Source organism: Adiantum capillus-veneris, chromosome 4 (assembly GCF_014529385.1).
Source record: "Adiantum capillus-veneris isolate H3 chromosome 4, ASM1452938v2, whole genome shotgun sequence".
Classification (NCBI taxonomy): Eukaryota; Viridiplantae; Streptophyta; class Polypodiopsida; order Polypodiales; family Pteridaceae; genus Adiantum; species Adiantum capillus-veneris.
In genome coordinates, this window is record NC_140934.1 from 157669334 (window position 1) to 157675997 (window position 6664).

The following is a 6664-nucleotide window of genomic DNA, read 5'->3' on the forward strand; positions in this document are numbered from 1 at the left end:
TCCGACCCACAGGTTCAAACACCAGTAACTTGAACTCCAACACAAGGGTCCAAATTAATTGTACAGAGCACTGTTTGCCCGTCTTTGCCATGCACAAGCCTCTCTCTGGCTAGTGGCGGCACCAATCTCCATGTGACTAGAAGGCGGGAGTCCATGCCGGTGTTGACTCCACTACACCAACAGCCTCTTTGTTGTCCTTCCTAGAGTCAATATCACCTCCTTCCTCATGATGCTTGCTTTTACCTTTGTCCTTTGTAGAATCTCTATCTTTGCCTTTGGATCTGCAATATTTAGCCAAATGACCACGCTTTTCACAATTGTAACAAAGGTTCTTGGTCTTTTTTCTGGAATCCAAAGCAGCAAGTGCTTCCACACCTTTCTCGAAAATCTGAATTTTACCATGAGTTATAAACACGGCTTCCTCCTCAATGAGAAAAGAACTAAGATCATCAAATTCCAGCTTTTCCTTCGTGATTTGTTGTCGAAGTGTCCTAGACACCGTTTCATACATCTCAAGCAACTTCGTGAGAACCAAAGAAGCTAACTGAGTACTCTTCAGTGCACTTTTCATAACCGATAGTTGATCATGAATAACTTTAGCCTTCATAAGAAATGATTGCATGGAAATTCCTCATGGAAACTGGATGGCAAATAACTGTCCAAGAAGGGTGACTACTCGCATCGTAGAATCCTGATCAAATATTCCGACGAGCTTGAACCAAATATTGTTCGCAGTCTTCAAAGTATGAATGGTTGGAGAAATGTCCTTTGTAAGAGATATCACGTTGGCGACATTGCCTTCACATTAACAACATCCCAATCGACACACGATTTGAAATATTCATCATCTTGAAGGCGGGTGTACCTAATGTTGGGATCTCTCGTAGGACGGGGCTCCAAGCCATCGAGCCTTTCCGTGAGAACCAGAGTCGCATATTCAAATTCCAAGGAGAGTAATTATTGTTCAATTTGTCACTGGCGCTCAAGTAAGGGGGGGCCATGTTGAGGTTGCAAGATTTAGAAATCTGGGAATCCTTCTCGCATTCCAAGAGATGGCCACATTAACCAAGCTGCAAAGTCTCCAAATTGTACCAATTGCCAAGCCGGTCCACTTGTCTGCTATATTGCCAAGTGGCTCCGCAAAATCCGTTGTTCCTCTCTTGAGCTCCAATTTGCTCGCCTCTTCGAAGCCGCTCCACACCCTCTGTGTAGAGAGCTCCACATGAAGTGGGCTCCGCTCTTTGAATTCTCCCAAGATGCTCCACAAAAGAGGTGCTTTTTCACGGCTTTACAAACGTTGGCTTGCACTCTCTTTATCTCGAAGGTGGCCGATTTTAACCCTCTCAGTAGACGAATGCCGCCCAACACTACCGGCTCACAACGTTGGGTCGTAGTGTAATGGTCTTTTATCGTTGGCAAAGAAGGAGGGGTCAAGTTGCCGTTGTCAAGGAGTGCCGCTAGGGGGCAATGTTTTAAAGCGCCAAAAGTCGAGGGGTCACAAGGTGTTGCCGGCATTTCAAAACGCAAGCGTGGGGAAGATAGTGGTGCCACCAAGGACAGGGGCTGGAGCATTTTAATTTGCTGAGGGTAGCGAGGGTGCCGTTGGAGTTACCAATGCGTCGTCAAGGGGTTGTGGCCAGCATTCTAAAACGTTGCAGTGGGGAAGACAGCGGTGTCGCCCAAGGTCCACACGACGGGGAAGCGCTATTGGCTGAGGGGGCAACAACGTTTTGAAACGCCAAAAAGGGGGAGGGGGGGGGGGGGGGGGGGGGGGGGGGGTTTGCCGGCGACGAGGGAGATGATCTTCTCCCTTCATGGGTCGTCTCCTCTTTGTCCTCCACCAAGGGTATTCAAGCAGAAGCTCCGCCAAAAGCTCTGACTGTCAAGAAACTTTGGCAAGAAAACCTAGGAGAAATTTGGCAGTCTCCTCTATAAAGTGAGAAAAACCTCAAGTACATTCTCTACCATAAACTATGCCAAAACTGACAACAAACTGGGAGATCACTTGACCACTACACAATCATGGAAACCATGATCAAACGCATCAAAAACTGATGCTCATATATGCATAGAACAACTCCAAAATTTGCAAATTGCAGGCATACAATCTGGGACAAACAAATCAACTGAGAATAAAGCGCACAGCCATATACGCAAGTAGTGAGAAAACTAGCTCAAAATGAATCACACAAGAGAAACTGTTTGCAAAAAATTTGCATGCCAAAACCCTAGAAATTTGCAAACAAGCTCACTCCTGAACGAGCGGCTCTATGGACATGTACCTGTTCAAAAACAATGTAAACCTATGAACCTAGTACCTGCAAGCTATACCTAGCTCAAGCTGTATCCACAAAATGCATACATGGCATAAGCTGCACAAAACCATGCTAAAACCACTCTCTAGAATGATCCACACAATCATACATAATTTGCACTATAAGAACTATGCAACATGTGAGAAAAACTTCAAGAATCTGGAGCACTACCTCATCGATCAAAAAACACATCCATCAAAAACCAAACAAAAAGCACAATCAACCAGCTGCGTGGTCAAAATTGCCATACAAGCGCCACGTTTGTGGGAAAAACTACTCCATGTGTACACTAGAGCATACACACACACACACACACACTCTCTTTATGTGTACACTAGAGCATACATACACACACACACACACACTCTCTCTTTATGTCTTTCTGAAAATGAACTAACCTTTGGTTGCTATTGTTGTTTCTCTACTTGCTGTTGTTCAAATGATTCATAATGAGGGGGGCCACGATAGCTCTGACACATCGCAGGCCTCAGATTGCAGGACTTGAGTCCCAAAATCGAAGGGATCGGAAGAGATCTGGCCTAAAATATTGATCTTCTTCATCCTTGCAAATCTCATGATTCATGATGCTGCTCTTGCACAATCCTCTTGCCTCCCTCTTATCACTTTCATCCTATTAATTGTCAAACTCCAGGTATGCCCAGTACAACGATCCACGGTATAAGCTTAAAAAACCATGCAATTCCAATGAGCTTAAAACTACCCTCCATATGGACCCAAGTTATATGGCAAGGATTGGTTGAACCAAGAAATCCCACCAAGTGATGTTGACATTGATTCTGTAGCAGGCTTGCAAAAGGTGGACTTGCGATATCTCTGACCATTTCCATTCATCAACGGGTATCTCTTTATTTTTGTCCTCCAAGAGTCAACTTTGAACTGCACCCTACAAGTTCCTCTTCAACATGTGATGCGGACTGTGAGCCCGTCTTAAGAAGCATCCTCAGATCGAGAAAGCTACCCTTCAATATGCATCGGTTGCATTGACCTGTGATCATGTCGAAACTGAGCAGCGCTTTTCTTGTAGCATTAACCACAGGCACAAAGGTCTTGCCCTTGAAGATGGCATTCGACTCATCGAAGGGATGAAGGACCCGATGCATGCTCCAAGTCCAATCTGTGTGACCCAAGTCCATCTTTACCACCACATTGGAATCCCGGTAGGACCACAAATAAAGAATACCATAGTTTGCCAGTATCCCTAGGACATACATCAGACGGAGGCCATGCAAGGGTAGAAGTTTTTGCCAGTGCCTATGAATCACACCTGTGGCCTCCCACTTGTCATCTTCTGTATGGTCTCAAGTGAGGAAGAGCTGCGCATCTTTGGCTGTGCAAATTAAAAAGAGGACTTTGAGAAGCAGAAGCTGATGCTTACGTATTTTGGCTGCAAGAAATGGACGAGTAGTGAGGGTGTTGATGAAGGCTCTCCAGTGTTTGGAGACGATTCTGTGGGCAGGCGGGCATACCAGGGAATCTTGAGACCACATGAACCAGCACCACCTCCTCCGGAAGCCCCCGGAATCAGACTTTCACCTCCTCCTCTCCTTCTGCCTCCATGTCCATCGCCTGGCGAAGAAAATGATAAATGCGTGGTGCGCCATGAAAACAAGATGTCCAATGGATGAATGCACTGTGAGAGAGAGAGAGAGAGAGAGAGAGAGAGCTTGGAGATGCACTCGCCAAGAAGCACAGCACGAGTCAACCTCCCCAGCGGGTTCAGACGAGCCAGGCGGCAGTTTTCGTGTTTTAACCATTGGGAAAATTACCAAAATACCCCTCTAATTTTCTAATTTTTGTGAAAATTCCAAAAATACCCTCGAATTTCAAAAATTCCCAAATTTGAAATTCCCAAACCCAAAATACCCTTTATCTATTTTGGTTGGATTATTCGAGATTTTCTAACCTTTATTTCTTTTTGAAAAGTTGAGATCCGTTTTTGTGTGCTTAGCATGTAATTTGTCACAAATGATCTGGCAAAAAAAAGAAAAAAAAAAGACAATTATGTCTAAAAGTAATGAAGCGATTTACCATGGCCGAGAGATAGACATCTCGATTGGATGGCCCCATATTGTCATCGCTACTCAAAATGTTTGTGGATACAAACCTAAACATAAAGTTAATCTTTGTATTCACAACCTTAAACATAAAGTTAACTCTAAACGCTTTACTTAATTCAAAAACTCTCAATGATGGGCTACTAAGGGCTACTTAGCGAAGCAAGCCTTGCTGGATCAATCAAACCAGAAAATTACATGGCAAACCCTGCTCACAAACCGAGCTAGGGTTACAAAAAGAATTTCCAACATCACCTAAAGAGAGTCCCGGCTGACAAGGGGAGCCACCCCACTAGGAATAGCAAACAATGTATGCATTACCATAAGTAAACACAATGTACCCATCAGTGATTGCCACACAAAGAGCCTCACTTGCCACATGAGAATCCTTCCCCCAACGAAGAGCACCAAACATAAGGTGAAAATGGGCGAGGCCCGACGTTCCCATCACCGGCCTAGCAGACCACAGTGTAGAAGGCATAACAAGCCGCCACCAACCCGAAAGCGCCACTAGAACAAAGGAAACTTGCCGAACTAGAACCGATCATGACTTGGGCCTTGAGGGGGGCGTCACCCCTTCAAAAGAACCTCCCCGTTGCCACTATAGGAGCCACCCCTGCCACGAGCTGACACGCACCCGAGGAGCATTGCAAGGAACCTTGGCCACCAATTTTCCTCACAAAGAGAGGGGGTGGGATAGTTTCTCCCGGGTGCAAAATTTGTGAGGGGGGTGCAAGGCAGGCGAAACCAAGGAAGGAGCAGTAGGGTTCCCCCCCCCCCCCCCGAGACGAACCCCTCATCCTCCAACCAAGCCATCTCCGCAGCGGCGCCACTAGCAAAGTTGCAACGCAAGGTGAAGTCAACTCCCTACCGACAGAAGCTTCTTGAACCTCCTTGCTCTGAGCACTCTCGCAGGTCGAGCGAATGCCCAACCTTATGCCGGCCTTGTGAACCCTAACTCTCGCAAACAAACCGTAAACTTAATATAAGACACAAACCAAAAACTTTAGACTCTAACTAAAAAATGTAAACCGTAATTTAAAACACAAATCAAAACATAAGCATAAAAGTAAACCGTAACTCATCTAAACCTGCAACGTAAAGCGTAAACTTAAATCATAAATCATAAACCATAACTGAAAAATACAAAACTAGCTCCAAAACCCTAAACGTAAACTTGCAACCTAAAGGTAAACTTTAAACTAAATTTATAATAATTGAATTTAAACCTAAATTGTAAACTACACTTAAACTCAAAAATGCCAATCGAAACTAAAAAACGCAATCGCGAACGCAAACCTAAGCTATACGTAAACCTACAACCTAAACGTAAATGATAACCCTAAACTTAAACCTACAAATCAATTATAAACCTATAATTTAAACCATAAACTTACGATCGAAACTAAAACCACAAACTAAACTTAACTTAAAAAAATATAAGTCATAATTAAAAATATAACTTAAAACCAAACCTAAAATGTAAACCTAAGCTTTGAACTCAAATCTAATTCGGAACTCGAAACTTAAACTTAAGCTTTAACCAAACATGCAATTTAAACTTAAAATTAAATTTACAATTTAAACCTTGACACATATCCATAAATAAATAAAATTTTAAACCTAAACCGTAGTCTTAATCTATCTTGAAAAACACAAACCTACAAGCCAAACCTAAATCATAAACTTAGAATTAAACTTCCAATGTAAACTTGCAAGCACACAATATTGACAACAACGATCGTCCACTAGGGCGATGCTAGTGGGTTGATCAATGCATGCAAGTTGGATAAACAGCGACACTCAACTTCACATGAGGAGGGCAAGAGAGCCAAGAGAAGTGAGTGTGAGATCGATGTTATTGAGTTTTTAAACTTTACAAAGGAAACAACTAGAGCCATGAGAAGAAGTGGAAAGCTAGTAAAAACCATGGGTGTAGTAGGAGACACAAACATTGCAAGTGCATGCACTATGTGTATAGGGAGGAGCGCATGTGTGTAACGAGTTTGATAGTGGACGCGGTATAGTTCCGGTTATAATAGGTATTTGCATAAGGATTATAGTAGTAGGGTTGGAGGGTGCCTGGCTCAAAGGGTAGTGGTGAGTCATCCACCCAAAGTCTACACCCTTGTGAGCTTTCCTCACTTTTTGGCTTTTTAAAAGACGCCTTAGAGGAGAGTTGAGTTAGGCATACTTTCAATGTTTTCAAGGATGATCAAGACTTACCTTAAATTTGATTTTGATATATTAAATGGATCTTTTTATTTCACCTTT

The 6664-nt window shown here is 43.4% G+C and overlaps 1 pseudogene; it reads right to left on the reverse strand.

Moving 5' to 3' along the window:
- Window positions 1-2251: 2251 nt before the first annotated feature.
- Window positions 2252-3851, reverse strand: LOC147460209 (uncharacterized; annotated as a pseudogene).
- Window positions 3852-6664: the final 2813 nt, after the last annotated feature.